The sequence below is a fragment of the Capra hircus genome, chromosome 10 (genome assembly GCF_001704415.2).
Source record: "Capra hircus breed San Clemente chromosome 10, ASM170441v1, whole genome shotgun sequence".
Taxonomy (NCBI): domain Eukaryota; kingdom Metazoa; phylum Chordata; class Mammalia; order Artiodactyla; family Bovidae; genus Capra; species Capra hircus.
The window spans coordinates 25,381,175-25,395,111 of NC_030817.1; the positions used below are offsets into that span (position 1 = coordinate 25,381,175).

Here is a 13,937-nt window from a genome sequence, read left to right on the forward strand (position 1 = left end):
AAAGAAAGGTCAGTAAAAACTAGAGGATTGAGTCAGGTAAGTTAAATTTTATTGTGCTCTTTGTTTACTATAATCACAAGACTAAATAGTGTTTAACTTGCTTATTTAAAAACATTCACAACATCTAGGTTTGTGGTGGTACTGAAGAAAAGATTCATTAATAGTGCGGTGAAAACAATTCATTGTATTGGAAACAATTTGGTTTTATTTCTCTAAAATTATTTTCAGAAACCAAAGCAGAGAACGTAATGAAGCTAACAGCGGAATTAAAGTATTGCATAGTGGTAATTAAAATAAAGACTCTGGGCATAATTAACCATGAAAGAGAAAGTTAAAAAGCATTCCCATTTTCAAAAGCCAACACTGGAAATCATTGTCTTTTAACATATTAAGAATATTTTCATAGCAAAATTAAAGTAGTTTAAGGTGTGCTTTTCACACCTCTAGACGCCTGCCAATGCAGGAGACATGGGTTTGATCCCTGGGTTGGGAAGATCCCCTGGAGTAGGAAATGGCAACCCTCTCCAGTATTCTTGCCTGGAAAATTCCACGGACAGAAGATCTTGGAGGGCTACAGTCTATAAGGCTGAAAAGAGTTGGAAAGGACTGAGCGTGCACACACACAGAAGAACAATCTGTTGTAATTATTAATAGTAAGGAAAAAACTAGCTTACTCACAAGTAGGCCACCCAGTGCTTCAGGAAATCAATTTCCCTGTGGGTATTTTGTAACATTTTAAGAGTAAGAGATCAAGATACATAGTTTACAGACTGTTATCCTGATGGGTTGAAGCAAAAGGTAGGTAGTCATTACATGGTTATAGAAGAGAAAAGCTCTTCGTGGTAAGTAAAGCCAGTAACTGGCTTACTTTAAATGCATTTTTTAAACTTTTGCCCTTTGCCTAGAAATCTCTATTGAATGTCTGAAAATCATCTTTAAAAAGATGGAAATTCTATAGATCCAGTAGAAAGCAACAAAGTGGAGAATTTCTTCCACTGATAGTCTCTGAGACAGTGTTCTATCAGCTCTGGGTATTCCAGATAGTCCCTAAAAGACCTCTGTGTTAAGTTCAGTACACCAGAGCAACCTTAGGAACACTGTCTGCTTCCATAAGGGCCATAGAGGAAAGACAGAGAAGGAGCGAGATGCATCCAAGCTTAATTCTCTCATTCAAAATCGAATGTAAACACAACTCCCTCCAAGGCTAGAGAGGAAAAGTTGTTATATGAGGAGCCAGATTCTGCCAATCCTACATGAATGCATAGAAAATGAATTTCCTCAAGTACCTTCAATGTTTCTTCCTAAGTTGACAGCTTGATTTCCAGGTCTCAGAACCAACTGAACTGGTCAGGTTAAAACCAGCCTGCTTTACAAAATTAAGGTTGAATTTTGGAAGGCCCTTCCATCCACCATTATTCTACTTAACAAGACTTATGGGGCTTTCCTCCTCAAAATCAAAATACAAGGATGATACTGGCAGATAGTCTCTACGGGGGGAAAAAAAAAAAGAGGGAGAGGGAGAAAAAGGGGGAGAAGGCAGTAGTATGTGAAAGGGGGAAGAGAAAAGGAGAAGGGAAGTAAGAGGAGAGAGAGGGAGGGAAGACAGAAGGAGGGTAGGTAGAGGGCTGAGGGAATGGGGTGGGAGAGGGAAAACAGGAGGGAAGAAGGGGAAAGAAGGATAAAAATAAGGCAAGCTCCAGAAAGGTTCAGTTCAGTCGCTCAGTCATGTCCGACTCTTTGCGACCCCGTGAATCGCAGCACGCCAGGCCTCCCTGTCCATCACTAACTCCGGAGTTCACTCAAACTCACGTCCATCAAGTAGGTGATGCCATCCAGCCATCTCATCCTCTGTCATCCCCTTTTCTCCTGCCCCCAATCCCTCCCAGAAAGGTTAGCTGTATCTTATATAGGATTCAAAACTAAAATAGATTAGCAGACATAAAAGAGAAACAGTAGCTGGAATTTTTTTCTTGCGCAAAGGCTTTGTTTTGTTTTAAATAAAAGAATAACTTAACACTGTTAAGCCAGCTGTTACATTCTGCAAAATGCCGTTCTTCGGAGTAGAAACGATACTTACATCACTTGTCCCTCACTGATTTTTAAATCAAACCATCAACAATAATTAAACCAGACGTCAAATCTTGCTACTACTTCTCCTGGATAGAGGATTTGTCCCACTTTCCCATGTAGCTGACCAAGCACTGAGAATTTACTATTAGCAGAATAAAAATTTCTTTGAAATCTTAGCTATTATTATAATGAAAAAACCTCTTTAGATGACTTTTCTCACTGCCTCAGTATAACAGTGCTCTAACCTATTCATGTTATTTTCTTTAATTTTGAAAATCTTTAACTCTACATTTTTTGATGTTTATTTGTAAATAATTCAAGACCCACAATAGATTGCAAAAACAGTAGTTACTGTGTACCTTCCACATAGCTTTCCTCAATGAACACATCTTACTTAACCACAACACCAAATTCCTGATTATCAACATCAGGAAATTGATGTTAAACAACATTATTAACTACAAAATAGATTTTTAAGAGAGATAGGAATACCAGACTACCTTACATGCCTCCTGAGAAACCTGTATGAAGTTCAAAAAGCAACAGTTAGAACCAGACATGAACAACAGACTGGTTCCAAATAGGGAAAGGAGTACATCAAGGCTGTATATTGTCACCCTGCTTATTTAACTTATATGCAGAGTACGTCATGCGAAATGGCAGGCTGGATGAAGCATAAGCTGGAATCAAGATTGCCGGGAGAAATATCAATAACCTCAGATATCAATATCAATAACCTCAGATGACACCACCCTACTGGCAGAAAGAAAAGAGGAACTAAAAGAGCCTCTTAATGAAAGTGAAAGAGGAGAGTGAAAAAGATGGCTTAAAGCTCAACATTCAGAAAACTAAGATCATGGCATCTGGTCTCATCATTTTGTGGCAAATTAATGGGGGGGAAATGGGAAAAAATGGAAACAGTGACAGACTTTTTTTACTTGAACTCCCAAATCCCTGCAGATGGTCCCTGAAATTAAAATATGCTTTCTCCTTAGAAGAAAAGCTATGACAAACCTAGATAGCATATTAAAAAGCAGAGACATCATTTTGTCAACAAAGGTCCATAAAGTCAAAGCTATGGTTTTTCCCATATACGGATGTGAGAGCTGGACCATAAAGAAGGCTGAGCGCTGAAGAATTGATGCTTTCGAACTGTGGTGCCAGAGAAGACTCTTGAGAGTCCCTTGGACAGCAAGATCAAACTAGTCAATCCTAAAGGAAATCAACCTTAATATTCACTGGAAGGACTTATACTGAAACTCCAATACTTTGGCCACCTGATGTGAAAAGCCAGCTCACTGAAAAAGACCCTGATGCTGGGAAAGATTGAGGGCAGCAGAAGAGGGTGACAGAGGATGAGATGGTTGGACGGCATCACTGGCTCAATGGACATGAGTTTGAGCAAATTGCGGGAGATAGTGAGGGACATAGAAGCCTGGCATGCTGCAGTTCACAGGGTTGCAAAGTTAGACACAACGAGCGGCTGAATAACCAAAACAGATATTATTTGGATTCACTGGTTTTTACACGCACACCTTTTTTTTGTTTGTTTGTTTTGGTGTAGTACTTTCAAAACCTATACAGACTCATTTAACTACTACCATAATCAGTACACAAACCGTTTCATCAAGACAAAAAAATCCTTGTACACTATCCCCTTTAGAGTCACACCCTTCTTCAAACCTTAATCTCCAGAACCAATGATCTCTTTTTATCACTTAGCATAACACTCTTGGGACTTCCCTGGTGGCTCAGACGGTAAAGCGTCTGCCTACAATGCAGGAGACCTGGGTTCGATCCCTGGGTTGGGAAGATCCCCTGGAGAAGGAAATGGCAACCCACTCCAGTGTTCTTGCCTGGAGAATCCCATGGATGGAGGAGCCTGGTGGGCTACAGTCCATGGGGTCGCAAAGAGTCAGACACGACTGAGCGACTTTACTCACTCACTCACTCACTCAATGCTCTTGGGATCCATCCAAGTTACTGTGTGCATCAATAGTTCATTCTTTTTTTATTGCTGAGTAGTATTCTATTATGTGGAATGTAGCACAGTTAATTTACCCATTGAAAGATATGTGGGTTGTTTTCAAGGTTTGATCATTACAATTAAGTTGCCATGTATGTGAGTATATACATTTTTGTGCATCCATGAATTTTCATTTCTCTAGGATGAGTGTACAGCAGTATGACTACTGAATCACACGAGAAGGTCAAGTTTAAGTTTATAGCAAACTGCCAAACTGTTTCCCAGAATGGTTCTATCATTTTACATTCCCATGAAGAATCTATGAGAGGGCTAGCTGCTCAACATTACTTTAGCCATTCTGATAGGTATGTAATGGTATCTCATTGTATTGTTAAGTTGCATTTTTAAAAATAGTTAATGATTTAAAAACCTTTTCATGTGCTTATTTGTCATTCATATTTACTCTTTGGTAAAGCTGTCCAAAACTTTTACCCATTTTTTAAACTGAACTGTTTCTGATTATTGAGATTAGAATGTTCTTAATACATTCTGGATACAATACCTTTCTTGGACATGTGATTTGCAGACTTCCTCCTAGTCTATGGCTCGCCTTTTCATCTTCTTTAAAGGGTTACATTCCCAGATCGAAAGTTTTTAATTTTTATAAAGTCCAATTTCTTTCTTTTTCTTTTATGAACCATTTTGGTGTCATGTTTAAGAACTTTTTAGCCTAAGTTATAAAGATTTATTCCTAAGTTTTTCTTTATAGTTTCACATATAGAAAGCTTTATAGTTTGACATATCATATTTGTTTTATCTGTCAGATTTACTATTCATTCTGAATTAAGTAATTTTAAGTAGAGTGTGAGGTTTAGGTCAAGGGTGATTTTTTGCTTATGAGGTTTCCAATTATTTCAGCATCATACATTGAAAAGACTATGCTTCCAACCTTGAATTGCTTCTGCACCCTCTCAAAAATCAATTCCCCACTTATAAGTATATACTCAAAAGAACTGAAAACTGATACTCAAACAAATACATGTAGAAGCATGTCTTAGCAGTACTCAAATAACAAAAGGCAGAAACAGCCCAAAGGTCCATCAACAAATGAATGGACAAATGCTGGAATATCCATACAAGGAATGAAGTACTAAAACAAACTATACAGCATGTATGAAACTTGAAAATATTATGCCAAGTGAAAGAAGCAGACAGGTCACATACTGTATGATTCTATTTATGTTAAATATACATATGTCAAAATATTTTTTATCATTTATACACACACACACACACACACACACACACACACATATATTATGACCAAGTAGGGTTATTCTAGGAAAGCAAAGCTGGTTAAGTATTCCAAATTGATTCAGTGTAACCATTAACAGTTTAATTAACACTAATTAATATGAAGAAGCACTTGACAAAATCCAACACCCGTTTCTGCTTTCCTGTGCATGCTCTGAACCTCTTTTAGTATTCAATATTGACTTGTCTATAGTGTTTTTTTTCCCCCCTAAAGTACATCTTGTCATAGAGTATTTTAAATAGCAGGACTGGGTATTATAGCTTATGTACACAGAGTTTATTATAGTCTACTCATACCAACAGTTTACTATTTCAAGTGGAATGTAGAAATCCTACTAACTTTTAGTTCCCTTTATCACTCCTCTTTTATGATATAGTTGTCTTAAAAATTACCTTTACATCTCAGGAAAAACTGAGAATGAAAAAACGTTACCTTTATATACACTGAAAACTATAACATGCAATGTTATAAATTTTGATTTTCACCATCAAACATTTTAATAATAAAAGGGGAGAAAACCAGTCATTTACCCTACATCTACTCTCTCATTTGTACTTTTTTTTTATTCCTGACAGTCCAAGTTTCTTTCTGTTATCATTTTCTGCCTGAAGAATTTCCTTTTCTAGAGCAAGTCTGCTGGCAAAAAGCTCTCTTAGTTTTCCTTCATCTGAAAATGTCTTTATATCATCTTATATTTTCACTGCATGAAGAATTCTGGGTTGTTAGTTCTTTCATTTTGACACTTTAAAAATATCTTACCACTTCTTCTGGCTTCCATGTTTTCTGATTCAGAAGCATATTAGCTAATAAAATGCTTTTCTCTAGTTGCTCTGAAGAATTTTCTCTTTGTCTTAGTTTTCAGCAAATTACTTATGATGTGTCTGGGAATACATTACTTTGGGTTTTTCCCTTTAGGAGTTTACCAAATTTAGGAAGTTTTCAAATCACTGCTTCAATCATAAGACACAAACGTACAATTTTTGTTGTCGCTGTTATTGCCCACAGGTCCCTGAGGCCCTGCTTACTTTCTAAAAAAATCTTTATTCTCTCTGTCGTCATAGTGGATAATTTCTATTGATCTAACTTTAAGCACAGTCATTCTTCCCTGTTATAGCTATTCTACTATGAGCCAGTTTTTTACTTAGGTTATTATATTTTTCAGTTCTAAAATTTCCACTTGATTTTTTTTATGTATAATCTATTTCTTTACTGAGACTTTAAATGCTTTCACTTGTTTTGAGCCTGTAATAGCTTTTTGGAGCATTTTCATTACTGTAGTATCTTTAAAATCCTTGTCAGGTAGTTCCAACATCTGTGTCATCTCAGTGTGATGTCTGCTGATTATCTTCTGTCATGGAATTATGGTTTTCCTGGTTCTTGGTATGATGATGAGTATTATGTTCTGAGACTCTGCTTTCTATTTAAATTACCTAGTTTAGTAGGCAAACTGTTTTGGACTCCAAGCTCACCTTTATGAGCTGTGGCTCAAACGTCAATTTAATTGTTAATGCCTCTTCAGTGTTTTGTTCTGCTCCACTTATGGACTACCCAGAGGCCAGTTTGAAGCCTGATGGATACCACACCAGAGCTCAGTTCTCAAACCTTTTTCTATATTGATTCTGATTACTTTCAGAGGTCTGTCCAGGGTTTTAAACACAGATTGTAGGAAATCTCTTTATCTAACTCCCTTCTCTTCATAATCTTTCCTCTACTCTAGATGGGAGGGAAACGGGAACTGCCCCATTATTGCAGTGTGGTGGTGAACAAGGCTTTGTCCAAAGTCTCTGCAACTGTAACACCAGTTGGGAGAGGTAGGGGTGCCCTTTTCACTGCAGGGCAGGCATGGAGGACATCACTGTGTGTGCAGTCTCTACAACTATGACACCTGATGAGAGCAGTGAGGAAATATTTCTCATGATGTTCACCTAGAATAGGGGAGATATAATAAAAATTGGGACTTCCTTGGTGGTTCAGTGGTAGAGAATCTGCCTGCCAATGCAGGAGTTGTGGGTTCTATCCCCGAGTGCAAACGATCCCCTGAAGAAGGATAGTACCTCACTCCAGCATTCTTGCTGGAAAATCCCATGGATATAGAAGCCTGGTGGGCTACAGTCCCTGGGGTCACAAAGAGTCAGACACAACTTTAGTGACTTAGCATGTATGCATGTTCCAATAAAACTTTATTTACAAAAACAGTTGAGCTGAATTTGGCTGGAGGGCAGTACTTTGCTGACCTCTAGTCTAGGCCTGCAAAATCTGTAAAAATAGTGTGACTAAAGGAAAAGCAACATCGGAGAGGATGGGAAGGAATACATGTTCCATAAAGATTTAAGAAATTATATCTTGCTCTGTTTTGTATTCTACTTTGATAAAACTTTGGAGACTTTCTACCGTTAGTGAGTCACATGGATTTAGTCTTTCAATAAACCTAAGGAGATTTTCTAATGCCCATATTACTTTCTATTTAAATCAGCATCATTATTTTCCTAATGTCTGAGTAGCTAAAATTCAGACTCATCTTTCTGATGACTAGTTTTACCTAGTCAAACTGAGTGCCCCTACAACCAAGTTTCCCTGCTAAGGTATGATTAACTTCTCTATCCAAAACTCTATTCTTTTCTTGTCCCACTCATATTTCCAATGGGACTAAGGAATTATCAAATAAAAGGGGGACTGAGTAGGACCCTGCAGAGTCCTCCTGGGTACCAAAGCCCCACTCTGTCCCCCATTTGCTTGTAGAAAAAGGCTTTAGTCTCCTAGGCTTTGGGGCTAGTGGTAAAGAATCTGCCTGCCAATGCAGGAGATGCAGGTTTGACCCCCAGGTGGGAAGATCCCCTGGAGAAGGAAATGGCCACTCCAGTATTCTTGCCTAGGAGAATTCCATGAACAGAGGAGTCTGGCGGGCTGCAGACCATGGGGTTGCCAAAGAGTTGGAGATGACTTAGCAACTAAACAACAACTCCTAGGCCTTCTGAGTCCCAAGGAACAGACTTAGAACAGTTACTAAGTAGGGAAGTGAGGGAATGCAGAAATAAAGCAAAAGCAACAAGTAAAGTAATGATTATTAAACAGAGCCCTAATTCCTCCTCAGGGGATATACATAACAATCTGATGCATATCTTTCAGTTGTTCAGCAAAAACTAAGACCCTCACCCTGGTGGAGGATGGTGACCACAAGCGCACAGCCCCCAGATTAGCTAGAATCATTGATGATTAAGAGTCCTGAAACATCAGCCTGTCACCTCACCTCCAACCAATAGAAGCAAGTCCACAAACTGCAACCATCACCCAAATGTTGCCTTTAAAAATGCTCCCCAGAGGATAACCCAGAGGGATGGTATGGGGAGGGAGGTGGGAGGGGGGGTTCAGGAGTGGGAACTTATGTACACCCATGGCGGATTCATGTTGATGTATGGCAAAACCAGTAGAGTATTGTAAAGTAAAAAAAAAGAAAAAAAGAAAAAAAAATGCTCCCCAGAAAACCATTGGTGGGTTTGGGTCTTTGAGCATGAGGTGTCTGTTCTCCTTGCTTGCTGCTGCTGCTGCTAAGTCACTTCAGTCCTGTCCGACTCCGTGTGACACATAGATGGCAGCCCACCGGTCTCTCCCGTCTCTGGGATTCTCCAGGCAAGAACACTGGAGTGGGTTGACATTTCCTTCTCCAATGCATGAAAGTGAAAAGTAAAAGTGAAGTTGCTCAGTCGTGTCCAACTCCTAGCGACCCCATGGACTGCAGTCCCCCAGGCTCCTCCACCCAGGGGATTTGCCAGCAAGAGTACTGGAGTGGGGTGCCATTGCCTTCTCCTCTCCTTGCTTAGTGTCCTGTAATGAATGCTGTATTTTCCTTTACCACAGTCCAGTGTCAGGTGAGCAGATCCATGTTTAGTGTGGTAACAATTCATAAATGTACTTGGAATATTGAAGGACTTATTCTATTATGTATAGAACAAAATGGAAAACTGGATGGAATAGAAAAGATATTCATCTTTTATCAGATGGAAAGAAAGATGCATGATAGATATAATGGGCAGCTCAGGGTGTGTTTGTCACTTCCACTGTATAATCACAAGAGATTTTATTTAGATCCTATTTGAATGGCCTAACAGTTTTCCCTACTTTCTTCAATTTAAGTCTGAATTTTGCTAGCAAGGTAATGCTCAAACTCCTTCAAGCTAGGTTTCAACAGTATGTGAACCAAGAAATTCCAGATGGACAAGCTGGTTTAGAAAAGGCAGAGGAACTAGAGATCAAATTGCCAATATCTGTTGGATCATAGAAAAAGCAAGAGAATTCCAGAAAAACATCTACTTCAGCTTCACTGACTACGCTAAAGCCTTTGACAGTGTGGATGACAATGAACTGTGGAAAATTCTGAAAGAGATGGGAATACCAGACCACCTGACCTGCCTCTTGAGAAACCTATATGCAGGTCAGGAAGCAACAGTTAGAAAAGGACATGGAACAACAGGCTGGTTCCAAATAAGGAAAGGAGTACGTCAAGGCTGTATATTGTCACCCTGCTTATTTAACTTCTATGCAGAGTACATCATGAGAAACGCTGGGCTGGAAGAAGCACAAGCTGGAATCAAGATTGCTGGGAGAAATATCAATAACCTCAGATATGCAGATGACACCATCCTTATGGCAGAAAGTGAAGAGGAACTAAAAAGCCTCTTGATAAAAGTGAAAGAGGAGAGTGAAAAAGTAGGCTTCAAGCTCAACATTCATAAAATGAAGATCATGGCATCTGGTCCCATCACTTCATGGGAAATAGATGGGGAAACAGTGGAACAGTGTCAGACTTTATTTTGGGGTGCTCCAAAATCACTGCAGATGGTGATTGCAGCCATGAAATTAAAAGACGCTTACTCCTTGGAAGGAAAGTTATGACCAACCTAGACAGCATTAGGACTTCCCTGGTGGCTCAGATGGTAAAGCGTCTGTCTACAGTGCGGGAAACCTGGGTCAGGAAGATCCGCTGGAGAAGGAAATGGCAATCCACTCCAGTACTATTGCCTGGAAAATTCCATGGACAGAGGAGTCTGTTAGGCTACAGTCCATGGGGTTGCAAAGAGTCAGACACGACTGAGCGACTTCACTTCACTTAGCTAGCATCTTCGGAGAAGGCAATGGCACCCCACTCCAGTACTCTTGCCTGGAAAATCCTATGAATGAAGGAGCCTGGTAGGCTGCAGTCCATGGGGTCGCTAAGAGTCGGATATGACTGAGCAACTTCCCTTTCACTTTTCACTTTCATGAACTGGAGAAGGAAATGGCAACCCACTCCAGTGTTCTTGCCTGGAGAATCCCAGAGACGGGGGAGCCTGGTGGGCTGCGTCTATGGGGTCACACAGAGTCGGACACGACTAAAGTTACTTAGCAGTAGCAGATAGCATCTTAAAAAGCAGAGACAGTACTTTGCTGACAAAGGTCCCTCTAGTGAAGGCTATGGTTTTTCTAGTGGTCATGTATGAATATGAGAGTTGGACTGTGAAGAAAGCTGAGTGCTGAAGAATTGATGCTTTTGAACTGTGGTATTGGAGAAGACTCTTGAGAGTCCCTTGGACTGCAAGGAGATCCAACCAGTCCATCCTAAAGGAGACCAGTCCTGGGTGTTCACTGGAAGGACTGAGGCTGAGGCTGAAACTCCAATACTTTGGCCACCTCATGCAAAGATCTGACTCATTGGAAAAGACTCTGATGCTGGGAGGGATTGGAGGCAGGAGGAGAATGGGACGACAGAGGATGAGATGGCTGGACGGCATCGCCGACTCAATGGACATGAGTTTGGGTGAACTCCGGGAGCTGGTGATGGACAGGGAGGCCTCGTGTGCTGCATGCAGTTCATGGGGTTGCAAAGAGTCAGACATGACTGAGCGACTGAACTGAACTGATATAGGTGTTTTAACTGATTATACAAACATGTAGTTTTATGTTCTTATGACATCACTGAGCCATATTTATGACTTATTTGGTCTTAGATTCTTAGTCAACACTCTATCCTGAGCTAAGCAATTATGAGAAGGGGCAGTGAGGCTTACTGGACATACACAGAAAAGTCAGGGAAAAGTTGCTCAGTTTTGGTCTACAATAACCAGGACTCACACCAAGAGCACAGCTGCCCTTCACAAACATTGTGAGCAGTCAGTGAACAGACTGATAATTCTGGAGTTGTCAATAAGATAAAGTGCTGCATACTCTAGGGAGTCCTGGAGATGAAAGTGAATGTTCTAGTCAGAAGTTATAGCTCTTTAATGGAAAGTTGCTGTTCTAATATCAAATTAAAGCAAAATTTTAATTGCAAGCAACCTAGTTTTTACTGTATTTATGTGCTTGAGACAGAACCCATTGAATCGTAAAGGTCGGTATTTATCACTTTTCATCTAATTTTGCAACGCCTTTCTCTATTTCAGGCTGCTTACCATTAAGTGTTCTTGAGTAATCTCACGTCTGGAGCAGGACTGAAAACTCCTAAGTGACCAGGTTCCCTCCTAGTTCAATGAGAAGGACTACCTTGTGGGTGCAGTGGATTTACTGAAATGTATGCTTCAGGGAGCCTCATTTACACAGATCCTTTCAAAGGCCCTGGGAGCAGGGGGACCTGTGCAGTATGTTCGACTGGTCAAAATTTGCAAATTCTGTCCACAGGGAGAAATAAGCTGTCTCTTCCCACGTGAAGCTCCCTCCCATTCACCTCACTTCCCCAGTGTTGGTATCAATGTTGGGAGGAAATAAAGCGGTCTTCAACATTCCTGAGGTCCTGTTATGGGAAAATTAAGGAATTAATTTAATTTAGATTTATTAATTTAGTAATCATTTCGAGGTATGTATTTATGTGTTCATGGTTGCTTTTGCACAGTTATTTTTGTGACATAAATATAGGTACAGGGCAGGAGGTTGCATTGTGATATGAATGTGTCCCATGGAGAAGTGGAGTCGGTTCTCAGTGATGCCTAATCAACACAGAAGTTCTCTTCTATTATTAATAACCTCAAAAATGTAACATATACTATTAAAATTATAGCATAAAACAACTATATGTTCCATTCTTTTTTATTGGATGAGAATCACATGAAATAAAACTTATACAAATTCCCTTTTATGTAGGGCACGAGCTTATAGCAGTACTACAAACATGAGGTATCTGTATTTGAAGTTGCAAAGGTTATGCATCACAAATATGAATAATTAAAAACAAAATTTTGTTGATCAAAAATCTGATTTAATCTTTCCATTCTCTTTATAAAAAATATTACAAAATCACTGTCAATTCACTTTATAGAAAACATGACAAACTGTAATCAAAGAGTATGCACCTCAGAAATGTGAGGAAACAGTATTAAAGTGTCAGAAAATTTTTAATTTTTCTGGAATTTTGTGTTTGTGGTATTTGTTAACTTCATAAAATTTGTAATTTGTTGGGATTTGTTTTCATTATACATAGTTGATCCTTACTCTCACAGATTCCATATGTGCAAATTTGCCTACTAGCTAAAATTTATTTGTAACCTCAAAATCAATACTTGATGTGCTTTCAGGTCACTTGTGGACAAGTGTAATACAGTGAAAAATGGGCGCCTCCTAAACACAAACTCTCTGCTGAGGTTAAATAAGGTGCCATTTACCTTCTTGTTTCAGTTCTCATTCTATGAACAAGGGTCCTTTTTACAGTCTATTTAGAGCCTTTTTTTTCTTTTCATTTTGGTGCTTTTTGTTGGTAATTTCACTGTTTAAAATGGCACATAAGCGTGGTGCTGAAGTGTTCGTAAGCTGTCCAGGGTTCCTAAGTACTAGAAAGCTACGAGATGCCTTCCAGAGAAAAATATGTGTTAGGCAAGTTCTACTCAAGTATGAGTTATTGTGCTATAAGCTATGAAAGTAAAAGTGAAGCCGCTCAGTCATGTCTGACTCTTTGTGACCCCATGGACTGTAGCCTACCAGGGTCCTCTGTCCATGGGATTTTCCAGGCAAGAACACTGGAGTGGGTTGCCATTTCCTTCTTCAGGGGATCTTCCCAACCCAGGGATCAAACCCAGGTTTCCCTCATTGCGGGTCTCCCTCATTGCTTTACCATCTGAGCCAGGAGAGAAGCCCATAAAGCTATCAATTTAATGCTAATGAGTCAACAATACATATTTGGTGTTTTCAAACAGGAAAACACATAGAACAAGTTTATATACTGATTAACTGATCAGAGACTTAAAGGCACTTAGAATGAATGTTTCCCTATTCACTAATTCTGTGTGACTCTATAGAATACAACTGGAGCAAATAATGAGAATCAAGTGAATTTATTCTAATATCTAATTTTATATTTGTATTTCTTTACATAAAAGAGAGTACTAAAAACTAGAGGCTTCAAGCCCGTTCTCTAAATCTGGATCCATGCCTAGTCAAGAGCCTTCATTTCCCCCTCAGGAGAGTTTGCTACTTCCCAGTTATTGCCTCACTGGGATTGAGACCAGGATTCTAGAAGAGGAATCTACAGCCTGGGACCTCATAGTCAGGGCCAAAATCCCCAATTATTGCACTATGACTATGTGAAACCCAGATTTCTTTAAAAATTTGGAAAATTGTTTCTATAAT

At 39.4% G+C, this 13,937-nt stretch overlaps 1 protein-coding gene across 2 annotated transcripts in view; it reads right to left on the reverse strand.

Annotated features, from left to right (window-relative positions):
- The window catches only part of FUT8 (fucosyltransferase 8), a 318,989-nt gene that overhangs the window by 70,469 nt on the left and 234,583 nt on the right, over positions 1-13,937 (reverse strand). The window lies entirely within an intron of this gene.